Here is a 19,553-nt window from a genome sequence, read left to right as displayed (position 1 = left end):
GTGCTGGGTGCTCAGTGCTCGGGGTGCTGGGTGCTCAGTGCTCGGGGTGCTGGGTGCTCAGTGCTCGGGGTGCTCGGTGCTCAGTACTCAGGGTGCTGGGTGCTCAGTGCTCGAGGTGCTCAGTACTCAGGGTGCTGTATGTTCAGTGTACAGGGTGCTGGGTGCTCAGTACTCAGGGTGCTCGGTGCTTAGTACTCAGGGTGCTGGGTGCTCAGTACTCCGGGTGCTGGGTGCTCAGTGCTCGGGGTGCTCGGTGCTCAGTACTCAGTGCTCAGGGTGCTCAGTGCTCAGTGCTCAGGGTGCTGGGTGTTCAGTACTCAGGGTGCTGGGTGCTCAGTACTCAGGGGGCTGGGTGCTCAGTACTCGGGGTGCTCGGTGCTCAGTGCTCAGGGTGCTGGGTGCTCAGTACTCAGGGTGCTGGGTGCTCAGTATTCAGGGTGCTGGGTGCTCAGTGCTCAGGGTGCTGGGTACTCAGTGCTCAGGGTGCTCGGTCCTCAGTACTCGGGGTGCTGGGTGCTCATTCTCGGGGTGCTGGGAGCTCAGTGCTCGGGGTGCTGGGTGCTCAGTACTCAGGGTGCTGGGTGCTCAGTGCTCAGGGTGCTGGGTGCTCAGTACTCAGGGTGCTGGGTGCTCAGTGCTCAGGGTGCTGGGTGCTCAGTACTCAGGGTGCTGGGTGCTCAGTGCTCAGGGTGCTGGGTGCTCAGTACTCAGGGTGCTGGGAGCTCAGTGCTCAGGGTGATCGGTGCTCAGTACTCAGGGTGCTCAGTACTCAGGGTACTGGGTGCTCAGTGCTCGGGGTGCTGGGAGCTCAGTACTCAGGGTGCTGGGTGCTCAGTGCTCGGGGTGCTGGGTGCTCAGTGCTCAGGTGCTGGGTACTCAGTGCTCAGGGTGCTGGGTGCTCAGTACTCAGGGTGCTGGGTGCTCAGTACTCAGGGTGCTGGGTGCTCAGTGCTCGGGGTGCTATGTGCTCAGTGCTCGCGGTGCTGGGTGCTCAGTGCTCAAGGTGCTGGGTGCTCAGTACTCAGGGTGCTCATTGCTCAGGGTGCTGTATGCTCAGTACTCAGGGTGCTGGGTGCTCAGTGCTCAGGGTGCTCGGTGCTCGGGGCGCTGGGTGCTCAGTGCTCAGGGTGCTCGGAGCTCAGTACTCAGGGTGCTGGGTGCTCAGTGCTCGGGGTGCTCGGTGCTCAGTACGTTGGGTGCTCACTACTCAGGGTGCTGGGTGCTCAGTGCTCAGGGTGCTGGGTGCTCAGTGCTCAGGGTGCTGGGTGCTCAGTGCTCAGGGTGCTGGGTGCTCAGTACTCAGAATGCTGGGTGCTCAGTGCTCAGGGTGCTGGGTGCTCAGTGCTCAGGTTGCTGGGTGCTCAGTACTCAGGGTGCTGGGTGCTCAGTACTCAGGTTGCTGGGTGCTCAGTACTCAGGGTGCTCGGTGCTCAGTACTCAGGGTGCTGGGTGCTCAGTGCTCAGGGTGCTGGGTGCTCAGTGCTCGGTGTGCTGGGTGCTCAGTGCTCAGTACTCAGGGTGCTGGGTGCTCAGTGCTCGGGGTGCTCGGTGCTCAGTGCTCAATACTCAGGGTGCTGGGTGCTCAGTGCTCAGGGTGCTGGGTGCTCAGTGCTCAGGGTGCTGGGTGCTCAGTGCTCAGGGTGCTCGGTACTCAGTGCTCAGGGTGCTGGGTGCTCAGTACTCAGGGTGCTCAGTGCTCAGTACTCGGGGTGCTGGGTGCTCAGTGCTCAGGGTGCTGGGTGCTCAGTACTCAGGGTGCTCAGTGCTCAGTACTCGGGGTGCTGGGTGCTCAGTGCTCGGGGTGCTGGGTGCTCAGTGCTCGGGGTGCTGGGTGCTCAGTGCTCGGGGTGCTGGGTGCTCAGTACTCGGGGTGCTGGGTGCTCAGTGCTCAGGGTGCTCAGTGCTCAGTACTCAGTGCTCAGGGTGCTCAGTGCTCAGTGCTCAGGATGCTGGGTGTTCAGTACTCAGGGTGCTGGGTGCTCAGTAGTCAGGGTGCTGGGTGCTCAGTGCTCAGGGTGCTCGGTGCTCGGGGCGCTGGGTGCTCAGTGCTCAGGGTGCTGGGTACTCAGTGCTCAGGGTACTGGGTGCTCAGTACTCAGGGTGCTGGGTGCTCAGTGCTCAGGGTGCTGGGTGCTCAATGCTCGGGGTGCTGGGTGCTCAGTGCTCGGGGTGCTGGGTGCTCAGTGCTCGGGGTGCTCGGTGCTCAGTACTCAGGGTGCTGGGTGCTCAGTGCTCGAGGTGCTCAGTACTCAGGGTGCTGTATGTTCAGTGTTCAGGGTGCTGGGTGCTCAGTACTCAGGGTGCTCGGTGCTTAGTACTCAGGGTGCTGGGTGCTCAGTACTCCGGGTGATGGGTGCTCAGTGCTCGGGGTGCTGCGTGCTCAGTACTCAGTGCTCAGGGTGCTCAGTGCTCAGTGCTCAGGGTGCTGGGTGTTCAGTACTCAGGGTGCTGGGTGCTCAGTACTCAGGTTGCTGGGTGCTCAGTACTCGGGGTGCTCGGTGCTCAGTGCTCAGGGTGCTGGGTGCTCAGTACTCAGGGTGCTGGGTGCTCAGTACTCAGGGTGCTGGGTGCTCAGTGCTCAGGGTGCTTGGTACTCAGTGCTCAGGGTGCTCGGTGCTCAGTACTCGGGGTGCTGGGTGCTCATTCTTGGGGTGCTGGGTGCTCAGTGCTCGGGGTGCTGGGTGCGCAGTACTCATGGTGCTGGGTGCTCAGTGCTCAGGGTGCTGGGTGCTCAGTACTCAGGGTGCTGGGTGCTCAGTGCTCAGGGTGCTGGGTGCTCAGTACTCGGGGTGCTGGGAGGTCAGTACTCAGGGTGCTGGGTGCTCAGTGCTCGGGGTGCTGGGTGCTCAGTGCTCAGGGTGATCGGTGCTCAGTACTCAGGGTGCTGGGTGCTCAGTGCTCAGGGTGCTGGGTGTTCAGTCCACAGGGTGCTCAGTGCTCAGGGTGCTGGGTGCTCAGTGCTCGGGGTGCTGGGTGCTCAGTGCTCTGGGTGCTGGGTGTTCAGTGCTCAGTGCTCAGGGTGCTGGGTGCTCAGTGCTCAGTGCTCAGGGTGCTGGTTGCTCAGTACTCAGGGTGCTGGGTGCTCAGTACTCAGGGTGCTGGGTGCTCAGTGCTCAGGGTGCTGGGTGCTCAGTACTCAGGGTGCTGGGTGATCAGTGCTCGCCCTGCTGGGTGCTCAGTGCCCAGGGTGCTGGGTGCTCAGTGCTCAGGGTGCTGGGTGCTCAGTACTCAGGGTGCTGGGTGCTCAGTGCTCGGGGTGCTCGGTGCTCAGTACTCAAGGTGCTGGGTGCTCAGTGCTCAGGGTGCTGGGTGCTCAGTGATCAGGGTGCTGGGTGCTCAGTACTCAGGGTGCTCCGTGCTCAGTAATCAGGGTTCTCAGTGCTCAGTACTCAGGGTGCTGGGTACTCAGTGCTCAGGGTGCTGTGTGCTCAGTACTCAGGGTGCTCAGTGCTCAGTACTTAGCGTGCTTGGTGCTCAGTACTCAGGGTGCTCAGTGCTCAGTACTCGGTGTGCTGGGTGCTCAGTGCTCAGGGTGCTCAGTGCTCAGTGCTCGGGGTGCTGGGTGCTCAGTGCTCAGGGCGCTGGGTGCTCAGTGCTCGGCGTGCTGGGTGCTCAGTACTCGGGGTGCTGGGTGCTCAGTGCTCAGGTTGCTCAGTGCTCAGTACTCAGTGCTCAGGGTGCTCAGTGCTCAGTGCTCAGGGTGCTGGGTGTTCAGTACTCAGGGTGCTGGGTGCTCAGTACTCAGGGTGCTGGGTGCTCAGTGCTCAGGGTGCTGGGTGCTCAGTGCTCGGGGCGCTGGGTGCTCAGTGCTCGGGGTGCTCGGAGCTCAGTACTCAGGGTGCTGGGTGCTCAGTGCTCGGGGTGATCGGTGCTCAGTACTCAGGGTGCTGGGTGCTCAGTGCTCGGGGTGCTCGGTGCTCAGTACGTTGGGTGCTCACTACTCAGGGTGCTGCGTGCTCAGTGCTCAGGGTGCTGGGTGCTCAGTGCTCAGGGTGCTGGGTGCTCAGTGCTCAGGGTGCTGGGTGCTCAGTACTCAGGGTGCTGGGTGCTCAGTACTCAGGGTGCTGGGTGCTCAGTACTCAGGTGCTGGGTGCTCAGTGCTCAGGGTGCTGGGTGATCAGTGATCAGGGTGCTGGGTGCTCAGTGCTCGGGGTGCTCGGTGCTCAGTGCTCGGGGTGCTCGGTGCTCAGGGTTCTGGGTGCTCAGTGCTCAGGGTGCTCGGTGCTCAGTACGTTGGGTGCTCACTACTCAGGGTTCTGGGTGCTCAGTGATCAGGTTGCTGGGTGCTCAGTACTCAGGGTGCTGGGTGCTCAGTGCTCGGGGTGCTGGGTGCTCAGTGCTCAGGGTGCTGGGTGCTCAGTACTCAGGGTGCTGGGTGCTCAGTACTCGGGGTGCTGAGTGCTCAGTATTCAGGGTGCTGGGTGCTCAGTACTCATTGTGCTGGGTGCTCAGTACTCGGGTGATGGGTGCTCAGTGCTCAGGGTGCTGGGTGCTCAGTACTCGGGTGCTGGGTGCTCAGTACTCAGGGTGCTGGGTGCTCACTGCTCAGGGTGCTGGGTGCTGGGTGCTCAGTACTCAGGGTCCTGGGTGCTCAGTACTCAGGGTGCTGCGTGCTCAGTGCTCAGTACTCAGGGTCCTGGGTACTCAGTGCTCAGGATGCTGGGTGCTCAGTGCTCAGGGTGCTGGGTGCTCAGTACTCAGGGTGCTGGGTGCTCAGTGCTCAGGGTGCTGGGTGCTCAGTACTCAGGGTGCTGGGTGCTCAGTACTCAGGGTGTTGGGTGCTCAGTACTCGGGGTACTGGGTGCTCAGTACTCAGGGTGCTGGGTGCTCAGTACTCAGGGTGCTGGGTGCTCAGTACTCAGGGTGCTGGGTGCTCAGTACTCGGGTGCTGGGTGCTCAGTACTCAGGGTGCTGGGTGCTCAGTGCTCGGGGTGCTGGGTGCTCAGGGTGCTGGGTGCTCAGTACTCGGGGTGCTAGGTGGTCAGTGCTCAGTACACAGGGTGCTGGGTGCTCAGTACTCGGGGTGCTAGGTGGTCAGTGCTCAGTACACAGGGTGCTAGGTGCTCAGTGCTCAGGGTGCTGGGTACTCAGTGCTCAGGGTACTGGGTGCTCAGTACTCAGGGTGCTGGGTGCTCAGTGCTCAGGGTGCTGGGTGCTCAGTGCTCGGGGTGCAGGGTGCTCAGTGCTCGTGGTGCTGGGTGCTCAGTGCTCGGGGTGCTCGGTGCTCAGTACTCAGGGTGCTGGGTGCTCAGTGCTCGAGGTGCTCAGTACTCAGGGTGCTGTATGTTCAGTGTACAGGGTGCTGGGTGCTCAGTACTCAGGGTGCTCGGTGCTTAGTACTCAGGGTGCTGGGTGCTCAGTACTCCGGGTGCTGGGTGCTCAGTGCTCGGGGTGCTCGGTGCTCAGTACTCAGTGCTCAGGGTGCTCAGTGCTCAGTGCTCAGGGTGCTGGGTGTTCAGTACTCAGGGTGCTGGGTGCTCAGTACTCAGAGGGCTGGGTGCTCAGTACTCGTTGTGCTCGGTGCTCAGTGCTCAGGGTGCTGGGTGCTCAATACTCAGGGTGCTGGGTGCTCAGTACTCAGGGTGCTGGGTGCTCAGTGCTCAGGGTTCTGGGTACTCAGTGCTCAGGGTGCTCGGTGCTCAGTACTCGGGGTGCTGGGTGCTCATTCTCGGGGTGCTGGGAGCTCAGTGCTCGGGGTGCTGGGTGCTCAGTACTCAGGGTGCTGGGTGCTCAGTGCTCAGGGTGCTGGGTGCTCAGTACTCAGGGTGCTGGGTGCTCAGTGCTCAGGGTGCTGGGTGCTCAGTACTCAGGGTGCTGGGTGCTCAGTGCTCAGGGTGCTGGGTGCTCAGTACTCAGGGTGCTGGGAGCTCAGTGCTCAGGGTGATCGGTGCTCAGTACTCAGGGTGCTCAGTACTCAGGGTACTGGGTGCTCAGTGCTCGGGGTGCTGGGAGCTCAGTACTCAGGGTGCTGGGTGCTCAGTGCTCGGGGTGCTGGGTGCTCAGTGCTCAGGTGCTGGGTACTCAGTGCTCAGGGTGCTGGGTGCTCAGTACTCAGGGTGCTGGGTGCTCAGTACTCAGGGTGCTGGGTGCTCAGTGCTCGGGGTGCTATGTGCTCAGTGCTCGCGGTGCTGGGTGCTCAGTGCTCAAGGTGCTGGGTGCTCAGTACTCAGGGTGCTCATTGCTCAGGGTGCTGTATGCTCAGTACTCAGGGTGCTGGGTGCTCAGTGCTCAGGGTGCTCGGTGCTCGGGGCGCTGGGTGCTCAGTGCTCAGGGTGCTCGGAGCTCAGTACTCAGGGTGCTGGGTGCTCAGTGCTCGGGGTGCTCTGTGCTCAGTACGTTGGGTGCTCACTACTCAGGGTGCTGGGTGCTCAGTGCTCAGGGTGCTGGGTGCTCAGTGCTCAGGGTGCTGGGTGCTCAGTGCTCAGGGTGCTGGGTGCTCAGTACTCAGGATGCTGGGTGCTCAGTGCTCAGGGTGCTGGGTGCTCAGTGCTCAGGTTGCTGGGTGCTCAGTACTCAGGGTGCTGGGTGCTCAGTACTCAGGGTGCTGGGTGCTCAGTACTCAGGGTGCTCGGTGCTCAGTACTCAGGGTGCTGGGTGCTCAGTGCTCAGGGTGCTGGGTGCTCAGTGCTCGGTGTGCTGGGTGCTCAGTGCTCAGTACTCAGGGTGCTGGGTGCTCAGTGCTCGGGGTGCTCGGTGCTCAGTGCTCAATACTCAGGGTGCTGGGTGCTCAGTGCTCAGGGTGCTGGGTGCTCAGTGCTCAGGGTGCTGGGTGCTCAGTGCTCAGGGTGCTGGGTACTCAGTGCTCAGGGTGCTGGGTGCTCAGTACTCAGGGTGCTCAGTGCTCAGTACTCGGGGTGCTGGGTGCTCAGTGCTCAGGGTGCTGGGTGCTCAGTACTCAGGGTGCTCAGTGCTCAGTACTCGGGGTGCTGGGTGCTCAGTGCTCGGGGTGCTGGGTGCTCAGTGCTCGGGGTGCTGGGTGCTCAGTGCTCGGGGTGCTGGGTGCTCAGTACTCGGGGTGCTGGGTGCTCAGTGCTCAGGGTGCTCAGTGCTCAGTACTCAGTGCTCAGGGTGCTCAGTGCTCAGTGCTCAGGATGCTGGGTGTTCAGTACTCAGGGTGCTGGGTGCTCAGTAGTCAGGGTGCTGGGTGCTCAGTGCTCAGGGTGCTCGGTGCTCGGGGCGCTGGGTGCTCAGTGCTCAGGGTGCTGGGTACTCAGTGCTCAGGGTACTGGGTGCTCAGTACTCAGGGTGCTGGGTGCTCAGTGCTCAGGGTGCTGGGTGCTCAGTGCTCGGGGTGCTGGGTGCTCAGTGCTCAGGGTGCTGGGTGCTCAGTGCTCGGGGTGCTCGGTGCTCAGTACTCAGGGTGCTGGGTGCTCAGTGCTCGAGGTGCTCAGTACTCAGGGTGCTGTATGTTCAGTGTTCAGGGTGCTGGGTGCTCAGTACTCAGGGTGCTCGGTGCTTAGTACTCAGGGTGCTGGGTGCTCAGTACTCCGGGTGCTGGGTGCTCAGTGCTCGGGGTGCTCCGTGCTCAGTACTCAGTGCTCAGGGTGCTCAGTGCTCAGTGCTCAGGGTGCTGGGTGTTCAGTACTCAGGGTGCTGGGTGCTCAGTACTCAGGTTGCTGGCTGCTCAGTACTCGGGGTGCTCGGTGCTCAGTGCTCAGGGTGCTGGGTGCTCAGTACTCAGGGTGCTGGGTGCTCAGTACTCAGGGTGCTGGGTGCTCAGTGCTCAGGGTGCTTGGTACTCAGTGCTCAGGGTGCTCGGTGCTCAGTACTCGGGGTGCTGGGTGCTCATTCTTGGGGTGCTGGGTGCTCAGTGCTCGGGGTGCTCGGTGCTCAGTACTCGGGGTGCTCGGTGCTCAGTGCTCGGGGTGCTGGGTGCTCAGTGCTCGGGGTGCTGGGTGCTCAGTGCTCGGGGTGCTGGGTGCTCAGTACTCGGGGTGCTGGGTGCTCAGTGCTCAGGGTGCTCAGTGCTCAGTACTCAGTGCTCAGGGTGCTCAGTGCTCAGTGCTCAGGATGCTGGGTGTTCAGTACTCAGGGTGCTGGGTGCTCAGTAGTCAGGGTGCTGGGTGCTCAGTGCTCAGGGTGCTCGGTGCTCGGGGCGCTGGGTGCTCAGTGCTCAGGGTGCTGGGTACTCAGTGCTCAGGGTACTTGGTGCTCAGTACTCAGGGTGCTGGGTGCTCAGTGCTCAGGGTGCTGGGTGCTCAGTGCTCGGGGTGCTGGGTGCTCAGTGCTCGGGGTGCTGGGTGCTCAGTGCTCGGGGTGCTCGGTGCTCAGTACTCAGGGTGCTGGGTGCTCAGTGCTCGAGGTGCTCAGTACTCAGGGTGCTGTATGTTCAGTGTTCAGGGTGCTGGGTGCTCAGTACTCAGGGTGCTCGGTGCTTAGTACTCAGGGTGCTGGGTGCTCAGTACTCCGGGTGCTGGGTGCTCAGTGCTCGGGGTGCTCCGTGCTCAGTACTCAGTGCTCAGGGTGCTCAGTGCTCAGTGCTCAGGGTGCTGGGTGTTCAGTACTCAGGGTGCTGGGTGCCAGTACTCAGGTTGCTGGGTGCTCAGTACTCGGGGTGCTCGGTGCTCAGTGCTCAGGGTGCTCGGTGCTCAGTACTCAGGGTGCTGGGTGCTCAGTACTCAGGGTGCTGGGTGCTCAGTGCTCAGGGTGCTTGGTACTCAGTGCTCAGGGTGCTCGGTGCTCAGTACTCGGGGTGCTGGGTGCTCATTCTTGGGGTGCTGGGTGCTCAGTGCTCGGGGTGCTGGGTGCGCAGTACTCATGTTGCTGGGTGCTCAGTGCTCAGGGTGCTGGGTGCTCAGTACTCAGGGTGCTGGGTGCTCAGTGCTCAGGGTTCTGGGTGCTCAGTACTCGGGGTGCTGGGAGGTCAGTACTCAGGGTGCTGGGTGCTCAGTGCTCGGGGTGCTGGGTACTCAGTGCTCAGGGTGATCGGTGCTCAGTACTCAGGGTGCTGGGTGCTCAGTGCTCAGGGTGCTGGGTGTTCAGTCCACAGGGTGCTCAGTGCTCAGGGTGCTGGGTGCTCAGTGCTCGGGGTGCTGGGTGCTCAGTGCTCTGGGTGCTGGGTGTTCAGTGCTCAGTGCTCAGGGTGCTGGGTGCTCAGTGCTCAGTGCTCAGGGTGCTGGTTGCTCAGTACTCAGGGTGCTGGGTGCTCAGTACTCAGGGTGCTGGGTGCTCAGTGCTCAGGGTGCTGGGTGCTCAGTACTCAGGGTGCTGGGTGATCAGTGCTCGGGCTGCTGGGTGCTCAGTGCTCAGGGTGCTGGGTGCTCAGTGCTCAGGGTGCTGGGTGCTCAGTACTCAGGGTGCTGGGTGCTCAGTGCTCGGGGTGCTCGGTGCTCAGTACTCAAGGTGCTGGGTGCTCAGTGCTCAGGGTGCTGGGTGCTCAGTGATCAGGGTGCTGGGTGCTCAGTACTCAGGGTGCTCCGTGCTCAGTAATCAGGGTTCTCAGTGCTCAGTACTCAGGGTGCTGGGTACTCAGTGCTCAGGGTGCTGTGTGCTCAGTACTCAGGGTGCTCAGTGCTCAGTACTTAGGGTGCTTGGTGCTCAGTACTCAGGGTGCTCAGTGCTCAGTACTCGGTGTGCTGGGTGCTCAGTGCTCAGGGTGCTCAGTGCTCAGTGCTCGGGGTGCTGGGTGCTCAGTGCTCAGGGCGCTGGGTGCTCAGTGCTCGGCGTGCTGGGTGCTCAGTACTCGGGGTGCTGGGTGCTCAGTGCTCAGGTTGCTCAGTGCTCAGTACTCAGTGCTCAGGGTGCTCAGTGCTCAGTGCTCAGGGTGCTGGGTGTTCAGTACTCAGGGTGCTGGTTGCTCAGTACTCAGGGTGCTGAGTGCTCAGTGCTCAGGGTGCTGGGTGCTCAGTGCTCGGGGCGCTGGGTGCTCAGTGCTCGGGGTGCTCGGAGCTCAGTACTCAGGGTGCTGGGTGCTCAGTGCTCGGGGTGATCGGTGCTCAGTACTCAGGGTGCTGGGTGCTCAGTGCTCGGGGTGCTCGGTGCTCAGTACGTTGGGTGCTCACTACTCAGGGTGCTGCGTGCTCAGTGCTCAGGGTGCTGGGTGCTCAGTGCTCAGGGTGCTGGGTGCTCAGTGCTCAGGGTGCTGGGTGCTCAGTACTCAGGGTGCTGGGTGCTCAGTACTCAGGGTGCTGGGTGCTCAGTACTCGGGTGCTGGGTGCTCAGTGCTCAGGGTGCTGGGTGATCAGTGATCAGGGTGCTGGGTGCTCAGTGCTCGGGGTGCTCGGTGCTCAGTGCTCGGGGTGCTCGGTGCTCAGGGTTCTGGGTGCTCAGTGCTCAGGGTGCTCGGTGCTCAGTACGTTGGGTGCTCACTACTCAGGGTTCTGGGTGCTCAGTGATCAGGGTGCTGGGTGCTCAGTACTCAGGGTGCTGGGTGCTCAGTGCTCGGGGTGCTGGGTGCTCAGTGCTCAGGGTGCTGGGTGCTCAGTACTCAGGGTGCTGGGTGCTCAGTACTCGGGGTGCTGAGTGCTCAGTATTCAGGGTGCTGGGTGCTCAGTACTCATTGTGCTGGGTGCTCAGTACTCGGGTGATGGGTGCTCAGTGCTCAGGGTGCTGGGTGCTCAGTACTCGGGTGCTGGGTGCTCAGTACTCAGGGTGCTGGGTGCTCAGTGCTCAGGGAGCTGGGTGCTGGGTGCTCAGTACTCAGGGTCCTGGGTGCTCAGTACTCAGGGTGCTGCGTGCTCAGTGCTCAGTACTCAGGGTCCTGGCTACTCAGTGCTCAGGGTGCTGGGTGCTCAGTGCTCAGGGTGCTGGGTGCTCAGTACTCAGGGTGCTGGGTGCTCAGTGCTCAGGGTGCTGGGTGCTCAGTACTCAGGGTGCTGGGTGCTCAGTACTCAGGGTGTTGGGTGCTCAGTACTCGGGGTACTTTGTGCTCAGTACTCAGGGTGCTGGGTGCTCAGTACTCAGGGTGCTGGGTGCTCAGTACTCAGGGTGCTGGGTGCTCAGTACTCGGGTGCTGGGTGCTCAGTACTCAGGGTGCTGGGTGCTCAGTGCTCAGGGTGCTGGGTGCTCAGTGCTCAGGGTGCTGGGTGCTCAGTACTCGGGGTGCTAGGTGGTCAGTGCTCGGTACACAGGGTGCTGGGTGCTCAGTACTCGGGGTGCTAGGTGGTCAGTGCTCAGTACACAGGGTGCTAGGTGCTCAGTGCTCAGGGTGCTGGGTACTCAGTGCTCAGGGTACTGGGTGCTCAGTACTCAGGGTGCTGGGTGCTCAGTGCTCAGGGTGCTGGGTGCTCAGTGCTCGGGGTGCTGGGTGCTCAGTGCTCGGGGTGCTGGGTGCTCAGTGCTCGGGGTGCTCGGTGCTCAGTACTCAGGGTGCTGGGTGCTCAGTGCTCGAGGTGCTCAGTACTCAGGGTGCTGTATGTTCAGTGTACAGGGTGCTGGGTGCTCAGTACTCAGGGTGCTCGGTGCTTAGTACTCAGGGTGCTGGGTGCTCAGTACTCTGGGTGCTGGGTGCTCAGTGCTCGGGGTGCTCGGTGCTCAGTACTCAGTGCTCAGGGTGCTCAGTGCTCAGTGCTCAGGGTGCTGGGTGTTCAGTACTCAGGGTGCTGGGTGCTCAATACTCAGGGGGCTGGGTGCTCAGTACTCGGGGTGCTCGGTGCTCAGTGCTCAGGGTGCTGGGTGCTCAGTACTCAGGGTGCTGGGTGCTCAGTACTCAGGGTGCTGGGTGCTCAGTGCTCAGGGTGCTGGGTACTCAGTGCTCAGGGTGCTCGGTGCTCAGTACTCGGGGTGCTGGGTGCTCATTCTCGGGGTGCTGGGAGCTCAGTACTCAGGGTGCTGGGTGCTCAGTACTCAGGGTGCTGGGTGCTCAGTACTCAGGGTGCTGGGTGCTCAGTACTCAGGGTGCTGGGTGCTCAGTACTCGTGTGCTGGGTGCTCAGTACTCAGGGTGCTGGGTGCTCAGTGCTCGGGGTGCTGGGTGCTCAGTGCTCAGGGTGCTGGGTGCTCAGTACTCGGGGTGCTAGGTGGTCAGTGCTCAGTACACAGGGTGCTGGGTGCTCAGTACTCGGGGTGCTAGGTGGTCAGTGCTCAGTACACAGGGTGCTAGGTGCTCAGTGCTCAGGGTGCTGGGTACTCAGTGCTCAGGGTACTGGGTGCTCAGTACTCAGGGTGCTGGGTGCTCAGTGCTCAGGGTGCTGGGTGCTCAGTGCTCGGGGTGCTGGGTGCTCAGTGCTCGGGGTGCTGGGTGCTCAGTGCTCGGGGTGCTCGGTGCTCAGTACTCAGGGTGCTGGGTGCTCAGTGCTCGAGGTGCTCAGTACTCAGGGTGCTGTATGTTCAGTGTACAGGGTGCTGGGTGCTCAGTACTCAGGGTGCTCGGTGCTTAGTACTCAGGGTGCTGGGTGCTCAGTACTCCGGCTGCTGGGTGCTCAGTGCTCGGGGTGCTCGGTGCTCAGTACTCAGTGCTCAGGGTGCTCAGTGCTCAGTGCTCAGGGTGCTGGGTGTTCAGTACTCAGGGTGCTGGGTGCTCAGTACTCAGGGTGCTGGGTGATCAGTACTCAGGGTGCTGGGTGCTCAGTGCTCAGGGTGCTGGGTACTCAGTGCTCAGGGTGCTCGGTGCTCAGTACTCGGGGTGCTGGGTGCTCATTCTCGGGGTGCTGGGAGCTCAGTGCTCGGGGTGCTGGGTGCTCAGTACTCAGGGTGCTGGGTGCTCAGTGCTCAGGGTGCTGGGTGCTCAGTACTCAGGGTGCTGGGTGCTCAGTGCTCACGGTGCTGGGTGCTCAGTACTCAGGGTGCTGGGTGCTCAGTGCTCAGGGTGCTGGGTGCTCAGTACTCAGGGTGCTGGGAGCTCAGTGCTCAGGGTGATCGGTGCTCAGTACTCTGGGTGCTCAGTACTCAGGGTACTGGGTGCTCAGTGCTCGGGGTGCTGGGAGCTCAGTACTCAGGGTGCTGGGTGCTCAGTGCTCGGGGTGCTGGGTGCTCAGTGCTCAGGTGCTGGGTACTCAGTGCTCAGGGTGCTGGGTGCTCAGTACTCAGGGTGCTGGGTGCTCAGTACTCAGGGTACTGGGTGCTCAGTGCTCGGGGTGCTATGTGCTCAGTGCTCGCGGTGCTGGGTGCTCAGTGCTCAAGGTGCTGGGTGCTCAGTACTCAGGGTGCTCATTGCTCAGGGTGCTGTATGCTCAGTACTCAGGGTGCTGGGTGCTCAGTGCTCAGGGTGCTCGGTGCTCGGGGCGCTGGGTGCTCAGTGCTCAGGGTGCTCAGAGCTCAGTACTCAGGGTGCTGGGTGCTCAGTGCTCGGGGTGCTCGGTGCTCAGTACGTTGGGTGCTCACTACTCAGGGTGCTGGGTGCTCAGTGCTCAGGGTGCTGGGTGCTCAGTGCTCAGGGTGCTGGGTGCTCAGTGCTCAGGGTGCTGGGTGCTCAGTACTCAGGATGCTGGGTGCTCAGTGCTCAGGGTGCTGGGTGCTCAGTGCTCAGGTTGCTGGGTGCTCAGTACTCAGGGTGCTGGGTGCTCAGTACTCAGGGTGCTGGGTGCTCAGTACTCAGGGTGCTCGGTGCTCAGTACTCAGGGTGCTGGGTGCTCAGTGCTCAGGGTGCTGGGTGCTCAGTGCTCGGTGTGCTGGGTGCTCAGTGCTCAGTACTCAGGGTGCTGGGTGCTCAGTGCTCGGGGTGCTCGGTGCTCAGTGCTCAATACTCAGGGTGCTGGGTGCTCAGTGCTCAGGGTGCTGGGTGCTCAGTGCTCAGGGTGCTGGGTGCTCAGTGCTCAGGGTGCTGGGTACTCAGTGCTCAGGGTGCTGGGTGCTCAGTACTCAGGGTGCTCAGTGCTCAGTACTCGGGGTGCTGGGTGCTCAGTGCTCAGGGTGCTGGGTGCTCAGTACTCAGGGTGCTCAGTGCTCAGTACTCGGGGTGCTGGGTGCTCAGTGCTCGGGGTGCTGGGTGCTCAGTGCTCGGGGTGCTGGGTGCTCAGTGCTCGGGGTGCTGGGTGCTCAGTACTCGGGGTGCTGGGTGCTCAGTGCTCAGGGTGCTCAGTGCTCAGTACTCAGTGCTCAGGGTGCTCAGTGCTCAGTGCTCAGGATGCTGGGTGTTCAGTACTCAGGGTGCTGGGTGCTCAGTAGTCAGGGTGCTGGGTGCTCAGTGCTCAGGGTGCTCGGTGCTCGGGGCGCTGGGTGCTCAGTGCTCAGGGTGCTGGGTACTCAGTGCTCAGGGTACTGGGTGCTCAGTACTCAGGGTGCTGGGTGCTCAGTGCTCAGGGTGCTGGGTGCTCAGTGCTCGGGGTGCTGGGTGCTCAGTGCTCGGGGTGCTGGGTGCTCAGTGCTCGGGGTGCTCGGTGCTCAGTACTCAGGGTGCTGGGTGCTCAGTGCTCGAGGTGCTCAGTACTCAGGGTGCTGTATGTTCAGTGTTCAGGGTGCTGGGTGCTCAGTACTCAGGGTGCTCGGTGCATAGTACTCAGGGTGCTGGGTGCTCAGTACTCCGGGTGCTGGGTGCTCAGTGCTCGGCGTGCTCCGTGCTCAGTACTCAGTGCTCAGGGTGCTCAGTGCTCAGTGCTCAGGGTGCTGGGTGTTCAGTACTCAGGGTGCTGGGTGCTCAGTACTCAGGTTGCTGGGTGCTCAGTACTCGGGGTGCTCGGTGCTCAGTGCTCAGGGTGCTGGGTGCTCAGTACTCAGGGTGCTGGGTGCTCAGTACTCAGGGTGCTGGGTGCTCAGTGCTCAGGGTGCTTGGTACTCAGTGCTCAGGGTGCTCGGTGCTCAGTACTCGGGGTGCTGGGTGCTCATTCTTGGGGTGCTGGGTGCTCAGTGCTCGGGGTGCTGGGTGCGCAGTACTCATGGTGCTGGGTGCTCAGTGCTCAGGGTGCTGGGTGCTCAGTACTCAGGGTGCTGGGTGCTCAGTGCTCAGGGTGCTGGGTGCTCAGTACTCGGGGTGCTGGGAGGTCAGTACTCAGGGTGCTGGGTGCTCAGTGCTCGGGGTGCTGGGTGCTCAGTGCTCAGGGTGATCGGTGCTCAGTACTCAGGGTGCTGGGTGCTCAGTGCTCAGGGTGCTGGGTGTTCAGTCCACAGGGTGCTCAGTGCTCAGGGTGCTGGGTGCTCAATGCTCGGGGTGCTGGGTGCTCAGTGCTCGGGGTGCTGGGTCTTCAGTGCTCAGTGCTCAGGGTGCTGGGTGCTCAGTGCTCAGTGCTCAGGGTGCTGGTTGCTCAGTACTCAGGGTGCTGGGTGCTCAGTACTCAGGGTACTGGGTGCTCAGTGCTCAGGGTGCTGGGTGCTCAGTACTCAGGGTGCTGGGTGATCATTGCTCGGGCTGCTGGGTGCTCAGTGCTCAGGGTGCTGGGTGCTCAGTGCTCAGGGTGCTGGGTGCTCAGTACTCAGGGTGCTGGGTGCTCAGTGCTCAGGGTGCTCGGTGCTCAGTACTCAAGGTGCTGGGTGCTCAGTGCTCAGGGTGCTGGGTGCTCAGTGATCAGGGTGCTGGGTGCTCAGTACTCAGAGTGCTCCGTGCTCAGTAATCAGGGTTCTCAGTGCTCAGTACTCAGGGTGCTGGGTACTCAGTGCTCAGGGTGCTGTGTGCTCAGTACTCAGGGTGCTCAGTGCTCAGTACTTAGGGTGCTTGGTGCTCAGTACTCAGGGTGCTCAGTGCTCAGTACTCGGTGTGCTGGGTGCTCAGTGCTCAGGGTGCTCAGTGCTCAGTGCTCGGGGTGCTGGGTGCTCAGTGCTCAGGGCGCTGGGTGCTCAGTGCTCGGCGTGCTGGGTGCTCAGTACTCGGGGTGCTGGGTGCTCAGTGCTCAGGTTGCTCAGTGCTCAGTACTCAGTGCTCAGGGTGCTCAGTGCTCAGTGCTCAGGGTGCTGGGTGTTCAGTACTCAGGGTGCTGGGTGCTCAGTACTCAGGGTGCTGGGTGCTCAGTGCTCAGGGTGCTGGGTGCTCAGTGCTCGGGGCGCTGGGTGCTCAGTGCTCGGGGTGCTCGGAGCTCAGTACTCAGGGTGCTGGGTGCTCAGTGCTCGGGGTGATCGGTGCTCAGTACTCAGGGTGCTGGGTGCTCAGTGCTCGGGGTGCTCGGTGCTCAGTACGTTGGGTGCTCACTACTCAGGGTGCTGCGTGCTCAGTGCTCAGGGTGCTGGGTGCTCAGTGCTCAGGGTGCTGGTTGCTCAGTGCTCAGGGTGCTGGGTGCACAGTACTCAGGGTGCTGGGTGCTCAGTACTCAGGGTGCTGGGTGCTCAGTACTCGGGTGCTGGGTGCTCAGTGCTCAGGGTGCTGGGTGATCAGTGATCAGGGTTCTGGGTGCTCAGTGCTCGGGGTGCTCGGTGCTCAGTGCTCGGGGTGCTCGGTGCTCAGGGTTCTGGGTGCTCAGTGCTCAGGGTGCTCGGTGCTCAGTACGTTGGTTGCTCACTACTCAGGGTTCTGGGTGCTCAGTGATCAGGGTGCTGGGTGCTCAGTACTCAGGGTGCTGGGTGCTCAGTGCTCGGGGTGCTGGGTGCTCAGTGCTCAGGGTGCTGGGTGTTCAGTCCACAGGGTGCTCAGTGCTCAGGGTGCTGGGTGCTCAGTGCTCGGGGTGCTGGGTGCTCAGTGCTCGGGGTGCTGGGTGTTCAGTGCTCAGTGCTCAGGGTGCTGGGTGCTCAGTGCTCAGTGCTCAGGGTGCTGGTTGCTCAGTACTCAGGGTGCTGGGTGCTCAGTACTCAGGGTGCTGGGTGCTCAGTGCTCAGGGTGCTGGGTGCTCAGTACTCAGGGTGCTGGGTGATCAGTGCTCGGGCTGCTGGGTGCTCAGTGCTCAGGGTGCTGGGTGCTCAGTGCTCAGGGTGCTGGGTGCTCAGTACTCAGGGTGCTGGGTGCTCAGTGCTCAGGGTGCTCGGTGCTCAGTACTCAAGGTGCTGGGTGCTCAGTGCTCAGGGTGCTGGGTGCTCAGTGATCAGGGTGCTGGGTGCTCAGTACTCAGAGTGCTCCGTGCTCAGTAATCAGGGTTCTCAGTGCTCAGTACTCAGGGTGCTGGGTACTCAGTGCTCAGGGTGCTGTGTGCTCAGTACTCAGGGTGCTCAGTGCTCAGTACTTAGGGTGCTTGGTGCTCAGTACTCAGGGTGCTCAGTGCTCAGTACTCGGTGTGCTGGGTGCTCAGTGCTCAGGGTGCTCAGTGCTCAGTGCTCGGGGTGCTGGGTGCTCAGTGCTCAGGGCGCTGGGTGCTCAGTGCTCGGCGTGCTGGGTGCTCAGTACTCGGGGTGCTGGGTGCTCAGTGCTCAGGTTGCTCAGTGCTCAGTACTCAGTGCTCAGGGTGCTCAGTGCTCAGTGCTCAGGGTGCTGGGTGTTCAGTACTCAGGGTGCTGGGTGCTCAGTACTCAGGGTGCTGGGTGCTCAGTGCTCAGGGTGCTGGGTGCTCAGTGCTCGGGGCGCTGGGTGCTCAGTGCTCGGGGTGCTCGGAGCTCAGTACTCAGGGTGCTGGGTGCTCAGTGCTCGGGGTGATCGGTGCTCAGTACTCAGGGTGCTGGGTGCTCAGTGCTCGGGTGCTCGGTGCTCAGTACGTTGGGTGCTCACTACTCAGGGTGCTGCGTGCTCAGTTCTCAGGGTGCTGGGTGCTCAGTGCTCAGGGTGCTGGGTGCTCAGTGCTCAGGGTGCTGGGTGCTCAGTACTCAGGGTGCTGGGTGCTCAGTACTCAGGGTGCTGGGTGCTCAGTACTCGGGTGCTGGGTGCTCAGTGCTCAGGGTGCTGGGTGATCAGTGATCACGGTGCTGGGTGCTCAGTGCTCGGGGTGCTCGGTGCTCAGTGCTCGGGGTGCTCGGTGCTCAGGGTTCTGGGTGCTCAGTGCTCAGGGTGCTCGGTGCTCAGTACGTTGGGTGCTCACTACTCAGGGTTCTGGGTGCTCAGTGATCAGGGTGCTGGGTGCTCAGTACTCAGGGTGCTGGGTGCTCAGTGCTCGGGGTGCTGGGTGCTCAGTGCTCAGGGTGCTGGGTGCTCAGTACTCAGGGTGCTGGGTGCTCAGTACTCGGGGTGCTGAGTGCTCAGTATTCAGGGTGCTGGGTGCTCAGTACACATTGTGCTGGGTGCTCAGTACTCGGGTAATGGGTGCTCAGTGCTCAGGGTGCTGGGTGCTCAGTACTCGGGTGCTGGGTGCTCAGTACTCAGGGTGCTGGGTGCTCAGTGCTCAGGGTGCTGGGGTGCTGGGTGCTCAGTACTCAGGGTCCTGGGTGCTCAGTACTCAGGGTGCTGCGTGCTCAGTGCTCAGTACTCAGGGTCCTGGGTACTCAGTGCTCAGGGTGCTGGGTGCTCAGTGCTCAGGGTGCTGGGTGCTCAGTACTCAGGGTGCTGGGTGCTCAGTGCTCAGGGTGCTGGGTGCTCAGTACTCAGGGTGCTGGGTGCTCAGTACTCAGGGTGTTGCGTGCTCAGTACTCGGGTGCTGGGTGCTCAGTACTCAGGGTGCTGGGTGCTCAGTGCTCGGGGTGCTGGGTGCTCAGTGCTCAGGGTGCTGGGTGCTCAGTACTCGGGGTGCTAGGTGGTCAGTGCTCGGTACACAGGGTGCTGGGTGCTCAGTACTCGGGGTGCTAGGTGGTCAGTGCTCAGTACACAGGGTGCTAGGTGCTCAGTGCTCAGGGTGCTGGGTACTCAGTGCTCAGGGTACTGGGTGCTCAGTACTCAGGGTGCTGGGTGCTCAGTGCTCAGGGTGCTGGGTGCTCAGTGCTCGGGGTGCTGGGTGCTCAGTGCTCGGGGTGCTGGGTGCTCAGTGCTCGGGGTGCTCGGTGCTCAGTACTCAGGGTGCTGGGTGCTCAGTGCTCGAGGTGCTCAGTACTCAGGGTGCTGTATGTTCAGTGTACAGGGTGCTGGGTGCTCAGTACTCAGGGTGCTCGGTGCTTAGTACTCAGGGTGCTGGGTGCTCAGTACTCCGGGTGCTGGGTGCTCAGTGCTCGGGGTGCTCGGTGCTCAGTACTCAGTGCTCAGGGTGCTCAGTGCTCAGTGCTCAGGGTGCTGGGTGTTCAGTACTCAGGGTGCTGGGTGCTCAGTACTCAGGGGGCTGGGTGCTCAGTACTCGGGGTGCTCGGTGCTCAGTGCTCAGGGTGCTGGGTGCTCAGTACTCAGGGTGCTGGGTGCTCAGTACTCAGGGTGCTGGGTGCTCAGTGCTCAGGGTGCTTGGTACTCAGTGCTCAGGGTGCTCGGTGCTCAGTACTCGGGGTGCTGGGTGCTCATTCTTGGGGTGCTGGGTGCTCAGTGCTCGGGGTGCTGGGTGCGCAGTACTCATGGTGCTGGGTGCTCAGTGCTCAGGGTGCTGGGTGCTCAGTACTCAGGGTGCTGGGTGCTCAGTGCTCAGGGTGCTGGGTGCTCAGTACTCGGGGTGCTGGGAGGTCAGTACTCAGGGTGCTGGGTGCTCAGTGCTCGGGGTGCTGGGTGCTCAGTGCTCAGGGTGATCGGTGCTCAGTACTCAGGGTGCTGGGTGCTCAGTGCTCAGGGTGCTGGGTGTTCAGTCCACAGGGTGCTCAGTGCTCAGGGTGCTGGGTGCTCAGTGCTCGGGGTGCTGGGTGCTCAGTGCTCGGGGTGCTGGGTGTTCAGTGCTCAGTGCTCAGGGTGCTGGGTGCTCAGTGCTCAGTGCTCAGGGTGCTGGTTGCTCAGTACTCAGGGTGCTGGGTGCTCAGTACTCAGGGTGCTGGGTGCTCAGTGCTCAGGGT

This window comes from Microtus oregoni, unplaced genomic scaffold (assembly GCF_018167655.1).
Source record: "Microtus oregoni isolate MIOR12 unplaced genomic scaffold, Mior012 000051F_ref0000332, whole genome shotgun sequence".
NCBI classification, from domain to species: Eukaryota; Metazoa; Chordata; class Mammalia; order Rodentia; family Cricetidae; genus Microtus; species Microtus oregoni.
This window is presented reverse-complemented; position numbering follows the sequence as displayed.